Genomic DNA, 21,084 nt, shown 5'->3' on the forward strand with positions numbered 1-21,084 from the left:
TATATTTTTTCCTCGTTGTTTTATTTATTCACTAAATTTATTTTAATAATTAAATTTATTTAAATTATAAACTAGTAAACTGTAAGATGTAATATTTCCATAGAAAATGCTAATTTTTTATTAAGTTTTTACCCAACAATAGTATAGACCTTTGCTATCCAATATGGTGGCCATGTGTGATACTTATGAACTGAAAATTGGGCTAGTCAAATTAAGTTGTACTGATGAGTATAAAATACACACTGTATTTTAAATACAAAATAAGAAGCATATAAAATATCTCAAGAATAATTTTTGTCTTGAGTATATTTGAAATGACAAGACTTTGGATATATTAGGCCAAATTATGTATGTTGTTGAGTTAAAATCTCATCTATGTCATTTTACTTTGGCTTAACTGTAAAATCTGGTAACTATAAAACTTTAAATTATATAATGTCTCATATTTCTGTGTGACAGCACTAGCATGGAACTTGATGGTGAATGAGTAAATTTGTAGAGGTCACAAGACCTCTTACTGGTCTAATGCCTCATCCATGTGCACTATCCATTAGCAGGCTAGGTCAACTGATACATCTGTGAAAAACAAAATGAAAAGCCCACTGGTTGCCAGTGGTTGTTCCTATAAAGACACAATAATGTACTTGATATTTTTCAGTGAAAGGGTCAGGAGGGTCAATCTTTATATTAGCAGGTAAACTTCTTGTTCTTATCCATTGTGGCAGTCAGATGGAACATTAATTTATTTCTTCAGATAAGATACTGAAACAATGAAACAAAATCAGATGCTCATCTCTATTGCATTTTCATTCCTCAGAGAAAGACTGGCAAAATGGCATAGAATTCTCCTGATAGGAGCCCCTTTAAAAGCAGTAATGGCACTCTGAATATTCCATGATGGTGTTCCAGTAAGAAGTCAGAGTACATTTAGTATCAGTCAACTGATAATGCATGAAGCTAAAAATATTTCCTGGACTTTATAGCAATTAGATCCTGCATAAAGTAAGCATTCAGTAAGTACATATGGATTTGATTTTGTTTTGATGCTGGTTGGCAGGTTTCTAGAAACTAAAGTTTACAGCACTAAGAACAGAGTGTACATCCAAGTAACTAACAGCACACTGGTGCTTGATGTAGGCTGTGCTGAAAGGAAGTCTTCTACTAGGCCAGCCAGCAGTTACCCAGCACACAATGCAGATGTTAGTTGTTTTTGCATCTTTTTGCTTTAGGAAATTGTATCTTATTTATATGTGCGTGCACACACATACATACACACAAAATACTGGGTTAATATTTTATAGTGTGTTCACATTTTGAAGTTCATGCAGGTCCTTTGGGGAAAGTATTACTGTCCTTGTTTTAAGAAGTGCAAACATTTATTGAGCAATTATTCTATAGTAGTCATTGTGCTAAGTGTTTACATCCATTATATCATCAAATGTTCTCAAAAGACTTTTGAAATACATGTTATTATTAATCAAAAATTACAAATGCAAAAATAAGAATCAGAGAAGTGCATTAAAGTACTCAATATCATAGCAAATAACTGGCAGTGCTTTCATTGGCAGATCCTACAATGAGACTCCAGAATCTCAGGCATTACTGTAGTTACAAGATGTTTTGCTAGACGGATTGACCCAGATTCATCATCAACATTATGTGTTTTCTGAAATTTTGGTGAAATCTTATTTGATTTCTTCACCAGACAAGGAAGAACTAACTGAGGAGATTGGAGAAACAGAATCTTATTAAGAAGATGGAAGAAAAAGGTAAGGAAATTGTACAATGAATCCATCATCAATCCAAGGAAGCGTGTCACAAAGTTACATCCTAAAGAATGAGTTGCCTTTATTGAACATGAAAATGCCAAACTTCACATTAAAGCATTTTATGTGTACCATTGCAATTCATTTAATCCTCACAACCAGGAAATAAGTACTATAATCACACTCATTTTAGAGATGAGGAAATTGTGTCATGGACAATTCGAATACCTCTAACATGTCCATGTAGCTGGTAAGTGGAGGAGCTGAAATTCAAACCCAAGCTAATTTTGAGCCTTCACTTTTACCCACCAAATCATCCCATTACCCCCTGTCATCAGGATAAAATTCAGCCCATTTTAGAATAGATATATATGTTCCTCCACTGCCCTTAGAATGACTTTTAAGTTCTTCAGTCTGGTACAAGTGGTTGTGTATGTGTGTAGAAGGTAATGCTATAGTTCGAATATGTCTTGAACGTCCCGCAGGGGCTCATGTTATAGAAGCTTGGTCCCCACTGTGGGGGAACCGCTAGGAGACAGGGTCTAGTAGAAGGTGATCAGCTTTTAGAAATGATTAACCCTGATCTTTCCAGACATTCCATCTTTCCATTGCTTTTCAACAAAGAATGACAGAAGCAACAAAAATGACAGCAAAATTAAACATTCCAGAAAAATGCCAAAAATACAGCAGCCAATTTTGTAGTTGTTTTGTTTGTCCCTAATGGTCAGAGTAGCTTCCCTTGCAAAATAGAGTTACTAAAATCTATAATTTTACCTGAAGAAAAATAACTTCCAGTATAAATAAGTAATCTCATATCTACTAATAACAATTACATATTGGAAGGAGGTTGAGACACTAGGTTAATGATGTGAATTTCATAAATATTAATGCTTTCTAGGTTATTTCCTTTTCTTGTTCTGATAGACCAATGCCCACCTTGAATCCCCTGCTATTAGACCTTCTACCTGTTACTGGTTGCTTGCTGTATTGCCATTTACTTGTCATATTTCATTAAAAAATCCAAAAACAGAATGAAGATTGTTTTAGTCAGCTTTTTTGCTGTTTTGACCAAAGGACCCAAACAGAACAATTGCAGAGGAGGAAAAGTTTATTTGGGGGCTTATGGTTTCAGAGTTCTCAGTCCATATACATCCAGCTCCATTCCTCATGGCTCAAGGGGAGGCTCAACATAGTGGCAGAAGAGTGTGGCAGAGAGAAGCAGCTCACATGATGATCAGAAAGAAGAGAGAGAGAGGTCTCCACTTGTCAGATACAAATATATACTCCAAAGTCACGCCCCCAATACCCCTCTCCTATAGCCATATCTTATTATTTCAGTTAGCACTCAGTTAATCCCTATCAGGAGATTAATTCAGTGATAGGGTTAAGACTCTCAGAACCCAAACATTTCTCCTCTGAACCTTCTTGCATTGGCTCACATATGAGCTTTTGGGGGACACTTCACATTCAAACCAGAACAGAGACAATTAGGAATGAGAGACATAGATGTTTAAAAGAGGAAAGGATGATTTATTGTTTTAATTCTACTTTGCATCAAGAGATTATTTATATAACAGTTCAAAATTGCTTTCACTTTTATTATCTCATTTTATTCTCAACTGATCCTCAGAACAATCTTTAAGGTGGCAAGGACAGACATTACTATAACAATAATGCAGAGCTAAACCATTGAGTGACTTGCCTCCACTTTCACTTAGCTGCTGAATTTTGATTCAGTTCAACTTTTTGTTAAAAATAAAAACAGGTATTTTAAAGCATTCTATTATAGGTGACTTCAGAGTTTATTTTTAGTACAGAAAAAGATAGCAATTTCAGGAGCACAATGTGGCAGAGACTGATGTTTTTCCCTTTGTGTTCATTCTTCCTCCATCCTCCCATAGGAATAGAATTTTTAGCTGGGTTTATAGCTGCCCAGAATAAAGAATAAATGTCTCGCCATCCTTGAAGCCAGAAATGACCATGTTTTGAGCAAAAGCATGTAAGTAGAGTGCTGTGTAGCAGCTCCTAGGATCTTCAGAAAACATGCTGCAAGCAATATTTCCCTCCTCTTCATCCTTCCTCCACACTGCTTCTCATGATGTGGATGTGTCCACTTAGGCTAAGTGGATGCATTGGTGGGGCAGCAACCTGTGAGGCATTCGGGTTCCCGGGACTTTTCAGAGCAGAGCTATCAGTCTGACTGAGACTGCATAATTTTAGAATTTTTCATGAGAGGGAAAATAATCTCTGTTTTGTCTAGGTCCCTATTATTTTGAATCCCCATTACTTTTAGCTGAATGAGTCTGATACATGTAGTCAAAGCCATTATCTCAGGACAGAGCTCTCATTCATAGATCAGATGCTTATGATAACCACCTGTGATGGAATTTATGGAGGTTTTGATATGTCTAGGTCCCTTGAAATGAACCTGAGATTGTATACTGATACTAAGATCTCAGAAGTATCAAACTAGGGAAACTGCCAATTTCAAGCTGTAGATTTTTGACTGATAAAATATGGAGATTTTAATTCATCTTTAGTGCAGAACTTTGGTGCTAGATGGACATATGTGCAGCATAGGGCATTTTTTGGTCTTCATTTCTTTTATTCTAGTTTCTCCTGGTGCTGATAGAAAAGTAGATTTTTAGCATAAAACATTGATGAGATGCTATTAGAGACAAGAAGGCAATATTTGCATGTATGTGCTCATGTATGAAGAATTTGAAAAACCTAATATTTATGGTAAAGCCATGGCTTTGATCTGTGAGAAAGCAGGGAAGCTGGCAGACCAGGGGCAAAAGGGCAGAAAATGAAAGTGTGAGGGAGATTAGGGAGAAAGGAATCCTGGGTGTTCATCTCAGGCTAACTCAGTTTTCATCAGAAATAGTCAGAAAAAGTGACTTTGAATGACTTTCTATGAGTACAGATAAAAGACTAATGAAATGTGTCTTCCAATTTGTATTATATTCAGCTGCACTTATGTCTTCAACTCTGTGGGTCACAGGAAAGGAGTTACATATTGCAAAATCTTTCTCATAAAATGGACATGTCTGTGGAGGTGTAAATAGGGAATCACTTAGAAAAATAGCCTGTAGGTAAAAATGAGAACTTGGGGACGTTTATATTTAAATGACTAGATTTAGATTATCCTGAGGAGAAAGAACTGTTGCTTATTGTCAGAGACGGATGTGGATGCTCCTGTTCCAGGACTTGCTCCCAGAAGAGGAAAGAACTATTTTATTGGGCTCATGTGACAAAGTATGGCACAGAGTTAGAGGGAGAGGAATAGTCTCTTCCCTTGGTAAGAAAGACAGCCTCCTTCTTTCCCATCTTTGCAGTTTCAGCCCCAGTATCCTTGGCAACAACATTTGCTTCATACAACTAGCTTCACCTGAAGTAGCTCCACAAAACCTAGAGGGGGAGAACCAAAGGAAAACATGGCAGACACAGGGTAGACCTGGAAAATGGATGAGTGGTCTATGGGCATGTGAAGCAGCATTCTGTAGATCAACTCAAGAGAGGCAGTCGAGATTCTCACTGAGGTGGCAGGAAAAGGAAGGAGTCAAGGGTTGTCCAAGCCTGGGCATATGGTGAGTCATAGGTGGTAGGATGAGGAGTCATCCAAACAGCATACTTAGTCTTTTAGGCAAAGGGAAGAATGAGAAAGGTCCAAAGGGAAGTGAGAGCATGATGCCTTGAAAGAGCTTGTGGTGGGCTGGAGAGAGAGCTCAGTTGGTAGAGTGTTTGCCTCACGTGTACAAGGCCCTGGGTTCAATCCCCAGCCCCACCCCAAAAAAAGAAAAAAGCTTGTGGTGAGGAGCTCTGGAGAGGCATGTGCCAGGCTGGCATAGTTGACAACTCTGTAGCAGAAACTGTGATTTTTGTGTCGAGACAGCTACAGATACTGGTTTACTAACTTCATGGATTAGCTTTAAATACCTTTTAGGAATCAGAATTCAGGAGAAACTCTGAAAGGGTTTGATTTTTTTTAACAACAAGAAGAACAGGGCTTCATTCAATAGAGAATCTTCTTATTTAGATTTTAAAATATGAGGTAGGATTTTATAGCTAAAAAGTTCCTTTTGGCGCCACAGTGTTTTTATTCAGTAGCAGTCCTTTTTTCTATTCTCAGACCAGCAAAATTTCTCCAATGTACTAATAAAAGCAGTCTCAGTTAAGTACTTCTACTTCTGAGCAATGTCTTTTGATGTGACATCTCTCTGGACCCTACTATTTAAAGAGGCACAAGACTGAAAGGATAGTTTTGTTAAAAAAAAATACAGAGCTTTTGTGTGGGTTGGCACATTTAAAGCTTAAAAAAATGGGTCAGAGGGTTTTTGAAGTATGTGGAAAGAGCATATATTATAGCCCTGTGTACCATCCTGGAAGATGACAAGCAGCTTAATTTTAATAAACTAAGTTGACCCTAGAGTGATGAGAGATATACTACTCTCCCAGTTTGATTTGTAATTTGAGCATTTAGATTGTGAGATAATTAAGAGAGTGGGCCGTATCAAAATCTGCCTGGCTTTCATACATGCAACCTGCCCTGTACCTCCACACTTTTGTATATATAAAAGAACCCCAACTTATGCACAAGTAGTTTCTGGAAATTCTTATTGCCTCCTGAGAATCCTTTGAGTGTCATACATACACACACACATGTGATCAATAACAAATAGTTCTTACTAGGGTCATAAGAATAGTAGAAATCATTATCTTGAAGAGATCTCTGCACTCCTATGTTCTCTGCTGCACTATTCACAACAACCAAGATATAGAAGCACCCTAAAATGGTTGTTGTTGGTTGAATAAAGACAAAGGAATACTACATGGCCTTAAAAAAGAAGGAAATCCTGCCATTTGCAACAATGTGAATGAAACTGGAGGACATCAGACTAAGTGAAATAAGCCAGGTACAGAAAGAGAAATACTGCATGATCTCACAGAAAAAGTCAAATTCATGGAAACAGTGAATAGAAGGGTTATGGGATAGGTTGTGGAAAATGGGGAGTTGTTGTCAAAGGGTCTGAACTTTCAGTTATAAAATGAATCAGGTGTGGTATCTGTGTATTGGATAGTGACTTTAGTTAATAATAATCCATACTTGAAATTTGCCAAGAGAGTAGGTCTCAGGTGTTCTTACCACACACATAGCAATAGGTACTATGTGAGGTTAGGACATATGTTAATTAGCATGATTTTGTTAGTCATTTTACAACATATACATATTTGAAACATTGAGTTTTATGCCTTAAATATATACAATTTTATTGTCAATTATATCTCAATAAAGCAGAAAAATGAAAATTAAAATATAATACTTAATAGATGTAAAAATAGTAACAATAAAAACATTTTCTTAATAAAAGGGTGTAAGCTTGGAAAAATTTTCTTATGGTTGTTGTGAAAATGGAAAATGGAATAATATAAGCACAGAATGAGTATTCTATAGTCTCAGGATTATGTAATGAAAACAGCTTCATTGTTGTTCGTATCAGAGGGTCAGCAAACTTTTCTTAAAGAGACAGACAATAAATATTTTAGGCTTTGTGGGTCATATGGTCTCTATTCCAATTAATTGCTCCTGTCACTGTAGTAACAATCAGACATGTATAATACATAAGTATGGTTATTCCAAAGTTCCAGTAAAACTTTATTTGTAAAAACTGGCAATAGGTTAGATTTGGCCTATGAGCTGTGGTTTGCATACTCCTGGTCTTCACTGTCTAAGTTGTACTGTTGAATTGTACACTGATGGACAAAAAACTGGAAGCAAGCTTGAAAACCAGTGGTTCTGAAACTGTGATCCCTGGGTCAGCAGCATCAGCATCACCTGGACACTATAAAGAAATGCAAATGACTCTGCCTCACCCTTTACTAAATTCAGAACTCTGGGAGTGAGCCTTGCAAGTAATTACTCCAGGTGATTCTGGTGCACCCTCATTTGAAAATCACAAGTGTAGGCAAGGGTCTTTTCGTTCTGAGAAACAGAAATCTAAGCTAACTCAAATTCATTGAAACCAGAATATTTAGGAGTAGCTGTCCCAACAGGAAATCTCTGAAATGTTAGTGCCTTAATTAGGAAGTTAATGTTTTGCTTCTATCATGGTCCTTAGGTGCTTGGTGCCTTCCACATTTTAGTTTCGATGCTTGTAACACTGCAGTAGAGGAAGACATAGTATGAAGATTGCATTTTGCACGGTATTTCTAAGTGTACTTACAGTACATGTATTAGTAGCCTGCATCTGTACTTCTCAATCTTTAATGTATATCATAATCATTTGGAGTTGAAATAGGATTTCCAGTCAAGAAGTTTCAGGTGGAGACTGAGGTTTGGCATTTCTAAAAAACTTCAAGTTGATCATGATGCTGCTCCTCAGAAGCAAGGACTTACCTTCCTTCTCAACCCATCCCATTAACCTGAGTCTTTCTTTTGGCCCCATTCTAACTGCAAAGAGGCCAAGGGACATAGTCTTCATGTGACCAGAAAGAGGCATTGTTTCTGTCCCACAAAACTACAGTAAACAATCTATGGAGTCAAGGTTAGAAATGATTTTTGAGGATGTGTAGTCACCTTGGTAGGCTGAATAATGTCTTTGAAATTATGTTTAAGGATCCTGATGGGGAGGTGATCCTGAATTATCTGAATGGGTCCAATGTAAAAGGGAAGCTGTGGATCATAATAAGGACATAATGGCGAAGGTCAGGTGATCACAGAGATAGAGGGAGAGAAGCAGAGGTTGGAATGATATCTTTGCTAGAAGGGGATCATAAGCCAAGGCTTGTGGGTGGCCTCTTAGAAGCTTAAAAACCAAGGGGTGGATTCTCTCCGAGAGCCTCCAGAAGGAGCGCTGCTCTGCAAACACCTTGATTTAAAAGAGTGAGACCCATTACAGACTTTGGACCTCCTGAACTGAATGATAAGAAACTTGTTTTGACTGAAGTCAATAAGTTTGTGATAATTTGTCATAGCAGTAGAAGAAAAATGATACGACCACACGTCTCATTTCATTTTTTTCATGTCTGTTCCTCCTCTACTCTCTTAATGAACTTTCATTGTTATTTTTCCTGTACATAACTCTGTGGTTTCAGCTACAAATCTATACTCTGATCTTTTTTATTTTTTATTTTTTATTTTTGGTGGTATGGGAGTTGAACCCACACATGCTTTACCACTGAGTTACCTATCCAGCCCTTTTGGAGACAGTGTCTCACTAAGTTGCTGAGGATGTTCTCAAACTTGTGATCCTCTTGCTTCAGTCTGGGATTACAGGCATCACCATCATGCTGGGTATACCCTAAATTTTTTTTGTATCTCTACTTTCTTCCACGTATAGGAACTTTCCCGTCTTGTCGTTCATACTTTAAGAGGTGAAAAATTTTGAATGAATCAGACTTGTTTATGAAGGAGCCTTCTCTGGGATCAGTCTAGGCTTGTAAAGTATGGTCAAAGATTAGGTTCACCTGGTTAATGTCTGGTTAGCAGGAGTGAAAAGTGGGCCAGGTGAGTAGAAAAATTATTCATATGCAAGAAAAGGAAATGATTGATGCCTAGCATTTACTGGTTATTATGCTGGATTCCTCACAACCGTTGTATCCATTTTACAGAGAAGAAAAACCAGTATCGAAGCTGAAGTAATACCATAGATAAAGTGTGGGGGAACTAAGACTTAAACTCAAATCTGACATCATTGCTGTGCACTTCTCTGAACATCCAGCTTTCAGAAAACCTAGAGCAGGTTAAATACTCAGAAAAGCAATTGACTATTTTTAAAGGTAGAGATGAGGATGTTTGTCTTTTTAAATCTCCAAATTGATAGGCAGTTCACTCCAATTTTAAATGCCCTTTTATATATCAGTGTTTAGTATTGAGAACTCCTCTTTTTAAACAAAGATTTATTTTTTCCTGAATTTTTTCATATCACACTTTGTTGTGAACTTTCATGTCATTAAGTATTCTTATAAAACTTGTTTTCAATTGTTGGATGAACTTTGGCTGATCTAGCCATTTCCCTATGATTAGACAAGCTATTTTCATTTATTTTTCACTATTACAAGAATATTGCAAACAATTCTTGCTCAGCATTTCTGATTATTTTCCTTAAGAATCAGACTTCTAAAAGTAAGATTAGGGAAAGATATCTATATCTATATCCATACTCATATCTATGTCTATATCTGCTATGAGGACATAATATGTATACACATATACATACATGCATATACATACAGATATACACATATATTAAGATTTTCAATGTAAATTGCCAGCCATGTATAAAAGGGTTCTTGTTATGGTAATCTCATCAATTTCTGTATATTTGCACAAAATCACCAAAATATGGTAATTTGTTTGCATTTTTCTTCCTAATTACTAATGAAGTTGAACATTTTCTCATTTGTTTATTTGCATTTCTTTAGTAATTGTTTGGCTTATTTGCTCATTTTATAATATGAGTGAAAGGGTTCTATCTTTAATTTAATAAAGAATATTTAAATTTTATGTCAGCAAACACAGCAGTCTTTTCCTTCAGAATTTCCTTCTATCACTTAATGCCAGTAAGTTCAATCCAATTAGCTTACCATGTGCTAGGTGGGAATGAGAAATACTTGATATCTGCCCTTAGGAATCTTGCAATTCATCATAGTAGACAAATACGTGAACAACAGGCAATAATGCAATGTGATATGGTGACAGTGTGTTCCAGTGTGTAAGATCATAGAGAAGGGAGCAACTAATCCCTAGGTCAGAGCAGCCTTTACAGAAGATGTTCATAGATGTTTTCTGATAGGCACATGAGAATATATGTTAAGGGGAGGGATGAGTGTGATGATCAATTGTACCATAAAGAGATTATTTGAAAAATGGAGCTGTGGACCTTCAAAGCCTGATTTTCTGATACCAAATTTTTGCCCAAGGCCAACCCTGTGATTCTTTAGAATGCACTTAAGAACTATGGCTGTACTTTTCACTTCTTCTGGCAGTTGACTCCACAAAGATCTCTGTCAAGTAAATTAGAGAAGACAGACCTGCCTGTGCAGCCTGCAGAGCTCAGGTGCCCTCCAGCCAGCTGCTGAAGATGACTCACTGAGCATTCCCTGGCGCTTCGTTGCTTGGAAATGGGAGAGGTGTCCCTGGCTGGGGCTGTGGCATTTTGGAGGAATACAATTAGCAATTTAGTTGGAACTATCCCAGAGCTTACCTCCAGGTCACTTACATTCTTGACCTTTAAAGTGAGGCACAGTCTAAATTTCCAAGGTGAGACATGGGATGAGAAGTCCAATTCAGAGGCCCTGATTGGTATCTCTGTTTTGACTGAGCTAGGGTGTTGTCACAGGCTGTTGGGAACAAAGATTAAAGGGAGGTGTCAAACGACTTGAGAGGCAAAGAGAAATTGACAATGATTTAGATGGGTAGGGGTGGTGAATAAGGGATAGAAAAGCCAGTTATGCTGATGATCTGGGATCATCAAGAGGACATTAAGATCACATAATGTATGAGGAGTGTTGGTCTTACATTTGATGAATCTGCTTCATAACCTTCAAGGGTCGAGGAAAGTTTTGACTTATTTCTTGAACAGTTAGCAAGCATTTATGGAATTGAGAAATTGACTCCATTCTAGACATAGTTCATGACGAGAAGAGTTATGCTTCTTGAGGAAATATTCTTAAAAGTATAAACTGATGTTTGAAGTTAGAAATTCAGGTATCAATAGCAGAGGCTGTTTTATTTCCTTTGTTCGCTGGGAGTTCTGAGATTTAAGACTTTGAAATTACAATTGAGACTTCGAGTTTCTTCCTAGGAGAATTACCTCACTGCAGGTGGCTGCCACCAGGTGAGAAACAGATCTAGATGTTGCCATCAGCTGCTCAGCCTTTCTGCTCTCTGGCAGGTGCAGCTGAATACACAGCCGTCACAGCCTGGAACCTCACTGTGCTTACCCATAAATGAAATACGATGGACAGCAAAAATGAGCCCCATTACTAAATCACAGATTCCTACTGCTGAGAGCACAGTTGCAAAACAACAAGAAAACTCCTGAGTGCTAAATGATCCATTACCTGTTTGAGATGATAACTCTGGTTTTGTTCCCTGATAGTATTTTACACTTATCCAAAGCCCTTTTGTTGCAGAAACTTTCTCTACAATTATACCATTTGTATTTTGTTAGTGTGCTTCACTTGCATACTTTTATTTAGATAAGTTCTCTTATTAGAGTATTGTTATTCTATAAATCCACTTTGGAATAGAAAATCATTAGTGGTATTCCTTCTAAATCAAGCTGTCACTCTCCTAGGTCTGAACTGACACTCCGCACCTGAGAGGTTAGTACTTGGGAGGGGTTCTGGGAAGAATGCACAGGGTCAGGACTAAAAGAGAGGCCTTGAGCAATGCTCTATGATTCTGAGTCTGGAGCTTCTGGACAGTTAGCAGCTTTCCTCTTTCTCAGAAGAGTACTGTGCTTAAGGAGCAGCAGGTTTCCTTCATTTTCTCCCCCTAATATTTCCAGTTCACAGTGTGTTGCCTGGTACATATAGTAGCCTGACAAAGTTTTGCTGAAAGAATAATTGATTCTGGAACATTCTAGCATTCCAGTTGAGATAAAGGAACATGGCAGAAAAAAGAAGTGATGGTTTCTGTTTGGGGGTTGATGAATATGTACTAGGTCACTGTGACATGAAGAGAGGGAAACTATAAAATAAAATAAAATTTATTCTTAAAGTTTATAACTTTCAGATTGTTCTAGTTTCAACATAGCTTCATCCGCTATTATTCTGGTTGGTTTGCCAATATGGGAAAAAGTATAAAGTAATTAGCTCTATTATGCTGAACATAGATTCAGTTTTACGAATCTATATTCTCTTTCAAGCAAAACAGAATGGCATCCTTTAAAATTCAATTGGGATGTTGAAAGTGAATGGGTATCTTGAGAGGGAAGTTCACTTTGTATTTTAAAAAGTAGTTTGTTGTCCTTCAGTTACCTTCTTTCTTATTCTTCTCATCATTCTGAAATCTGTACTGTATTGACAACTTTGGAGGGACTGATTAAGATTCAGAAAAGTCCTTGGAGAATATTACTGGCTGTTTGCTTAGGTTTGACATTATAGGGCTTCCTAGAGAAATCAAGCCATGATACACTCCCATACACAAGACTTGCATGGTCATAAATGTATGTGTTGTTATAGGCATGGCTTTGAAATTTTATCCCCTTTTAAGATCTGTAATGAAGTCTGAGATGGTTGTCTCTTTCCCGTGCTTTCTTTTCACTCTTTTCTCACTGCTGTCTTAGCAACTTTGTTCATCTCTCCTTCAGGGTCAGGAATTCCCAGAGATAGGAAATGTGTCTCATTCACCACTGTTTCTCCAGTCAATTCCTGATCAACTTAACAGGATACATTTCTTTAAACTTCTGTTGAATAAATGAAAAAGATCAGCCTATGGTAGTTGAGGGGGCTTGGACTTTGTGACTTAAATCCACTTTTGTTTTTTGGTACCTGTGTGACCACAGGCAACTCAGTTCTTACAGCTTCTGAACCATTTTATGTTAATAAGGAATAACATTCTTTTGTCACAAGGTTATTTGAAAAGTAATCGATAGGATATATGTCTTATTTGGCTCATTATAGGGTCTTGATATTTATCATTTAGATCTTTAATAGAAATTCTGTCCTGAAGCTTTACTTGAATCATATTCTTAACAGCCAAGGGATGGTCTTCCCTTCTTAAGAGCACACAGGAGATCCACTCTGTCTTGGGAAGTCTTGTTTTCCTTTCTCCTGGCATGTCAGTTTTCATCACCATTATTGAAGCTTGCCATGCTAAGCTTTTCTCCCTACAATGCAAATAACTGAATTGCCACAACTAAATCCAGTGGGAGCTGAACTAAAAAGGAGACTTTCTAACTTGAGATATGACACCCACTTCAGCTGAGAGTAAGGTTTGGTAAATATTTATGTGGATTACACTTGTTGAAAGGACTTCTATTGAATTTTGTAAGGTACCATCAAGGTCTTCAAGTTTAAGTTCTGTCTTATATATTCCCACTTATAATGTTTTAAAATCCTCTGAATCTTTTCTCCTCTAAGAAAGTTTTAATAAATCTCTGATGAACCATTTCTACTAGAGAGTTTGTCTTTTTTACAGTAAGGAGGCTGTATATTTAAATTGTCCTGAAAAATCCAGTTCTGTGGCATCAAAATACTCTATCTTCTAGAAGATGATCAGTTGGTTAACTAAGTATATTTCATGGCCCTTGTTTATACAAATTTGTGTATGGAAGATGTTTGACTAGTTTATCTTTAATACTCTTATAACATTCTTAAAAGTATAAATCTGTCCTACAATGTGTTAATGATGATGATGATAACAGCAACATTAAATAAAGCATCTAATTTTTGAGTGCTTAATATCATTCAGGTGCCTTCCTAAGGGGTTTATTCCCAACAGGATTAAGAAACTAAAATTTAGAAAAATTATATAATTTCCCTAAAGCCATATTATAATTGGTCTAGCTGGAATATTCTGACTTGGATTCACTTCAGATCATAGACTCTTCACTGTTAAGCACACCAGCTAATCAAAAATGAGTTTGTGCATGGAGGTTTATTGTAAGAATTATATTTTATCTATGGCTCATGGAATCTCAGAATCAGAAGTGACCTTAAGATTTATCTAACCCAACACTGGGGCTGGGAGAAAAAATAGCAAAATAATTCTGTAGATAACTTGTGTTCAGTTCCCTTTGGATTACACATGATCTCAACATTCTGTCATCACAGAAATATATAACTTGAAAGGAGAAAATGTGATGACCACTTATTTATTACATTTTGTTACATGGATTATTATAAAAACTGTGATTGGATATGGATAATCTTTACCAGAGCTGCACAACAAATGGGTATGAAAGCCTTATTGGCTAGTTTTTAAAATATAACTAATTTTATACATCAGCCTACAACCTGACATATACATCATCTTCAATATTAAGAGGCTAACAACATGTTATATAGAAAGTTAACATGTTAAGAAGATTAAAATTTAAGTGATAATTATTGCATATTAATATATTTGGAAAATGTTTAGAGTGTCAAAAATCAAACAAATCATTCATAAAACTTCAAAAACCAGTATGCAATGGGTCTAATTCTGATAAATGATTAGATTAAACACAAATAGGGAGTATGTTTGCATTTCTTCTGACCCTGAAATAAATATCACAGGACAGAACAATATTGAATTCCAGACATAATAATCCAACTATACAAAAATACTTGAATCCTAAGTAACTGTCTCTCCTTGTAATAAGCAACCACATTAAAGAGGATAAGACATGTCTGACAGATGTGAAAGCCACTAAGTCATCAAAGAAAACTCATCCCTTCCCCCAAACAGGTGAGTCAGTAGCATCGACATTTTCAAATGTCAGCTGTGGGATTCTTATTTAATTCTGTTTGGCACAAAACAGCATTAGTTCATTTATTCAAAAAGCCAATTTCTGAGCACCTGCTAGATACCAGGAACCATGGCAAGCTTCATGGAGTGCCAAAGATAAGTACTAAATGGAATGTTTCCTATAGAGTCCACAGCCCTGTGTCCCAGATAGACACACACATAAATTAATTTTGTATAGCAAAATTGCTAAGAGTGGCATTGTCCTTGAAGAATGTAGGATCAGGATGTGCAAGATGAATGAGAAGGGCATTCCTGTGTGATAAAGGGTCATGTACAAGGGAAAGAGATCCACAGAACTTTGGGTCAGCATGTTGGAATGATGCCATTTCAATAATGATGAAGGGTTTTGAAAAGCATTAAAAGGATATAAAGTTTTAACAAGTTAGTTTTATTGTGGAGTACCTTGGGTGATGGGCTGAGTTTGTTTTGTTTTATGGCCAGTGGAAACCATTGTGGTGGTGAGGATTTGAGCCAAGGGGAGAGGTGCAGTGGGAGGCTTTAGAAAGATTTCGCTAGGGTTTGTTTGCAGGACCTGCAGTTTGACCCTGGCCATCTCCTCCCTGAAACTTGTATATTCTCACTCTCTTCTTGTCTTCCTCCTACTTCTTGGGATTCACTACCTTTCTCAGGCTCTTTCCCTCTTCTTTCCTCTGTCATTGGCGCTTGTCGTACTATAAATTCTCCTAGGCGAGTTCATTCATATTTATATGTGAAAGACTGTTGGGACTAATGACACGTTAACTAACTCAGGCTGACTCCTTACTTCCTGGCGGGTGAGCAAGATCAAGGCCTCAAAGGCGGTTTCAAAAGTTAATGATGATAAATTGGACCACGGTCAGGGATTGGTTAACAACAGTTCTGTGAAAGTGATCAGCTCGTGCTTGGCATATAGTCCTATGGGACTATCACCTGCATGAACCACCCCCAGGCCTTGCTGACCTTTAAGCTGATTGGTTCCCGCCTAGCTTTCACCCTACAAGAAAGCTGTGTGACTTCCTCAATAAAGGAGTTCCTGCTGTGACTGGTCTCCCCTCTGCCTGGAGGGCTGGGTGCGGGCGGTCTGGCCTTGTTGGGGCGTGCTCCCTTTCCTTGTTGCTGGTCGAGAAGAGCAAGGGGGCTAAAGACCCCAACAAAAGACTCCCATATATTTACCTCCAGCTATTTGTGATAGCCTGAATTGCGGGACCATATTTATAATATTCTCTGAAAATATCTCTCCAGATGGACATTGTTATGGGGTGAATTGTATCTCTATTCTTCACTCCCAAATTTATGTGTTGAAAGTATAATTCTCATTATCTCAAAATATGACTATATTTGGAAAGATAGGTTCTTTGAAGATACAATTAGGTTAAAATGAGGTCATTAGGGTGGTCCTAATCCAATATGACTGTGTTTTTTTAGATGAAGGAATTAGTACATAGACACATTAATAGGGAAGATCAAGTGAAGACAAAAAAAGAAGAGACCATCTATAAGGCAAGGGAAGAGTCCTCAGTAGAACCAATCCTGTTAACACTTTGATGATGTACTTTCAGCATTCAGAATGTTGAAATAATTTCTGTGTAAGCCACTAAGGGTGTTATATTTTGTTATGGTGGTCCTAGCAAGCTAACACAGACCCCTCACATTTAACACCTTGAATCAAATGCTACTTACTATTGCCCCACTTTTAAGAACTGAAAATCAGATATTTACAGGGGATGACGTCCAAGGGTTGAACCTGAGAGTCAGTAGAACTCTCTAAAACACTGACCAGGACAGCCAAATATGGAAAGATATTATTGTTCACTAGCGATAGGACTAATTTGGAAGTCAGGAGGAACATTTATCTGGTCAATGAAAGAAAGGAGAATAGATCCATAAGCATCTAGAAAAGATAATAAAGTCCCCTGGAATCTCACCACACTCATATGTCTTTCTCAGTTTCTGCCATGGAGATAATAAGCATTATTGGCAAAACCTGATGTATTGCTCTTATACTATTGTTTAACCTGATTTTTTCACTTATCGATGTATTGTGAATATGTCTTCTTCCATATATGTATTGGAAGTGTTAGATTTGTTTCCAAGACAGCATCATCTCATTTGAATTATTGCTCTAACCTACTACCAAGTGTCCCTATTTGCTTTCTTGTTTTATTGTATAGCTCACTCAGCAATCAGAGCACTATTTAAAAATGAGATAATCTAATAATATATAGGATCCTCTTCTTTCCTTCCTTAAACCCTCTCCTTCTACTCCATCCATTGACTGCCCATTGGATTTCAAGTAAAACATGCACTTCTTGCCATTTGTACAAAGTCCTCATGCTCACTCTCTGACCACCTCTCTCACCACCTTGCTTGTTAGGCCTTAATAGCGCTGGCTATTCTTAGTTCTTAGAATGTTGAAAGGCCTCTCAGGACCTCTATATCTTCTGATCACTCTTCATTGAATGATTTGAGTTTTTATAGTTCACATATGAGATCAAATCCTACCTCAATGATATTTCTCTTTCCACATCATGAAAATGAGCTTTTCGGGGTAACTCTCTTACATTCCAGTTTTATTCCATTAGAACATTTAGTGCTTACTGGAAGGACTTTGTTGATTCCTGTCTGGCTTGACTAGATTATAATCTCCATGAGGGCAGTGACTCTGTGGGTCTTTAGAAAACTATCTAACTTACAGCCAGCACTTGCACACACAGTTAACGGATAAGAAAGAAACATTCTGCATAGTTAAGATTCTTTCTCATTTTAAAATATTTGTCAATAGGGAGGTATTTAAAATATATAGAAAAGAGTATGTTATGACAAATGCCCTCATACTTATCAACTGCCTATATATTTCTTAATATTATGCCATTTTGTTTTGTATTGGAGACTTTCATTTTCTAAAAATTGAATGTTTTAGTTTTAGGTGACAGCCCTATAAACCTCTTTTGATCCCATATTTTTCCTATCCCCGGCCCATGAAATCATTTTTGATGCCAGGTTGTTAGGGTCTCCAGAGAAACAGAGCTAATAGGATCTATTTATCTATATATAGGTATATAGATATAGATAGATAGTTACATGCACATTATGAAAATTGGCTCATGATCATGGAAGCAGAAGTCTAGTGATATGTGATTTACAAGTTGAAGAATCAGGAAAATCTGTGATAAAATTCAGTCTGAACTTGAAGGCCTGAGAACCAGGGAAACTTTGGATATAGGTTCCTATGTCTGAAGCCCCAAAACCAGAAGCTCTCATTTCAAGGAGAAGATGGATATCCTAGCAGAAGACAACAGAATGAATTCTTTTGATCTATTAGAGATCTTAAAGAATTGACTGGTGCCTGTCCTCATTGGTGAGAGCAGCTTTACTCAGTCTTCTGATTCACATACTAATTTATTCTGGAAATACCCTCACAGACACACCCGAAAAAAGCAAAGTAAAACAAAAAACCTGGGCATCCCTTAGCCCGGTCAAGTTGAACACAAATTTAACTTGAAAAAGAGGATCATTTTGGTCTTTCCTCTTATAGTTAAGACCATAAGTGATCCTCAGTTTCTGAAGAGTTTATAATTATGAGCTAACTGTGAAGAATCATCATACCCTAGTCTGGTTCAAGAGTTCTAGAGCTAAGTAGACAAAAAGCCTATTCTCTTTCCATGTTCCCTCCCCTTTCCTCAGAGCTGCCTCATTTGGTGGTTATGGTAACACAAGCTTGGTGGCCCTCCTCAGATGCCTCTCCAGATAGAGTTGAGAAGACCCCAACCAGTAGCATTCAGTTAGTACAAATTCCCCATTATCCTTGCAACCAAGGGAAAGCAGGGTGAGAATATGAGTTTGTACTTTTGCTCACTACATAGATTCAGGCACACCACTCAATCTCTCACAACCTAGGAGGTAGTTTTCTTATTTCTTAAATTGTAATAATGGTGAATTTCATCCTCACTATCTATTTAGAGTATGAATTCCTTTTAGCTTTACTTTTATTGTAAAATTTATTTTATTTTTAAATGAACTTTAACTGGCACATAAAAACAAAATTTTGTACATGTTGATGGGGTACCATATGATGTTTTTATAAATGTATTAATTGTGAGTCAGGTGCAATATATCCATCTCCTCAATAATCTATCATTTTCTCATCGTGAAAACATTCTTAGACATGGTTTATTAACATTCTAGTCTGCTTTCTTTATATATTCTGTTTCTAATTGAATGCAGCTGGTTATAAGTGTCCTATTTGGATTCCTACAGCTTAGAAATGAATAGTCCCAGTATCCTTGTGACTTGTAAGCTGCTCAGAGTCAGTCAGATGCCAGACCATGTCTTCCTCCAAGATTATTTACTTCCTCCAATTTTATCTCTGTGCATCCTTCTTTCATGGCAGTTAATATACCCAGTAATATACCCAGCTCAAGTAATGAATCATGAATGGTTCGATGTGGTCTTGACAATGCTGTTATTCTTTGCTAGTTACTAGATTTCCCACCTTCTCTTACAGTTGAGTGTAGTCATATGACCTATTTTGGACTAGTAAGTCATAAAGGCTAACTGGTAGAAGGATGGGGAGACTCTAAAAAGGGGGAGTCTGAGTTTTTGAGGAACTTTCTGAACAATGCTGCCATGCTAACTCCAAACTTCTTCTTTTTGAAAAAAATATTAGCCCATATTTATTGGAACTACTGATTTTCTTATATTTAAAGCTGCTTTTTGTGTGTGTGTGCCTCTGAGACTTTATAATTTGTTATTCAGCATTATTGTGGCAGTAAATAATTGATACAGAGAATGCTGACATAAGAGTAAGGTGATCAGAAGAACGGAAGCACCTCTGTGGAAACCAGATTGCAAACCACTGCACTAAATGAGTTTGACCTGTCACCAATTGTGACCTCTTTTTACAACCTAGGATACTATAATGTAGATTTTATGATGCACTCATTTGAAGATCATGTTTTTAGGAGTCCAAGTGTTTGGAGTTGCACTAATTAGACTAGAATCATGACTCTGCCATTTATTACTGACTATAAACTGTGCAGAAGTAATATGACCTCAAAGCCTAAATTTTCTCATCCCCAAAATTGGGGAAAATAATTTCTAAGTCACAGATCTATTTTGGGAACTGAATAAGATGATGAATCAGTACTTGGCTCAGAACGAAGAGCCTATAGTTCTCCTAGCAGAGTAATGTGTTAAAGGTGGCTTCTTTCCCCTCCTCTGTCCTCCACACCTCATGTACATGCTTTAACTTTCCAGTTCGACATTTTGTAATATGTGGTATATGCACATAAGCATAAATGTATGTGTATATTCAAAAGCATATTTACTTGTGTAAATAGATTTTCCAACACTTACAACAACCCTCTAATGAATAATATTTACTCCATTTTAAATGAAGAAACAACCTGTATGAGAGTGATTTACTTGGAGTCACACATCTTTAAACTACAAATTCAACTCTGTTTTGACCAAGTCTGTGGGCTTTCTGCTGTTTTGCCTCGACTTTTAAGTGAAAGATAGTCTTGAGGCACTAGTCAGTGGAAGTCTTGGAAATAAAACTGAATGCATTTTATGTGGTCTTTCTTCACCTGGAGAATTCCTTCTCAGAGCTCAGCAGTCAGAACTCCGCTGAAAAAGTTAAGGAGAGTGAGCTTCAGAAGGCGGTCACTAGGTGGCAGTGGCGCACACCCACAGCGGAGGTGATCTGTGGTGGTGAACCAGCCCAGGGGCTCGAGATGGTGGATAACCTTGTGCACCTGCCTCCTATCAGCATCGAGTCACACTGAAAGAGCAAGGCTCTGGTGTTTGGGTGCAGAATATTAATAACATAAGTGGATAGAAAACATGAGAACTGAAAATGCCACATTAGCCTCAAGCCCC

The 21,084-nt window shown here is 37.2% G+C and overlaps 1 long non-coding RNA gene across 1 annotated transcript in view; it reads left to right on the top strand.

Moving 5' to 3' along the window:
- The window catches only part of LOC306639486, a 171,659-nt gene that overhangs the window by 84,476 nt on the left and 66,099 nt on the right, over window positions 1–21,084 (top strand). The window contains exon 3 of the long non-coding RNA XR_013757669.1: window positions 1,706–1,769. This is a non-coding gene — a long non-coding RNA (uncharacterized lncRNA). The remainder of the gene's footprint in view (window positions 1–1,705; window positions 1,770–21,084) is intronic.

Source organism: Sciurus vulgaris (genome assembly GCF_902686455.1).
Source record: "Sciurus vulgaris genome assembly, chromosome: 11".
NCBI lineage: Eukaryota > Metazoa > Chordata > Mammalia > Rodentia > Sciuridae > Sciurus > Sciurus vulgaris.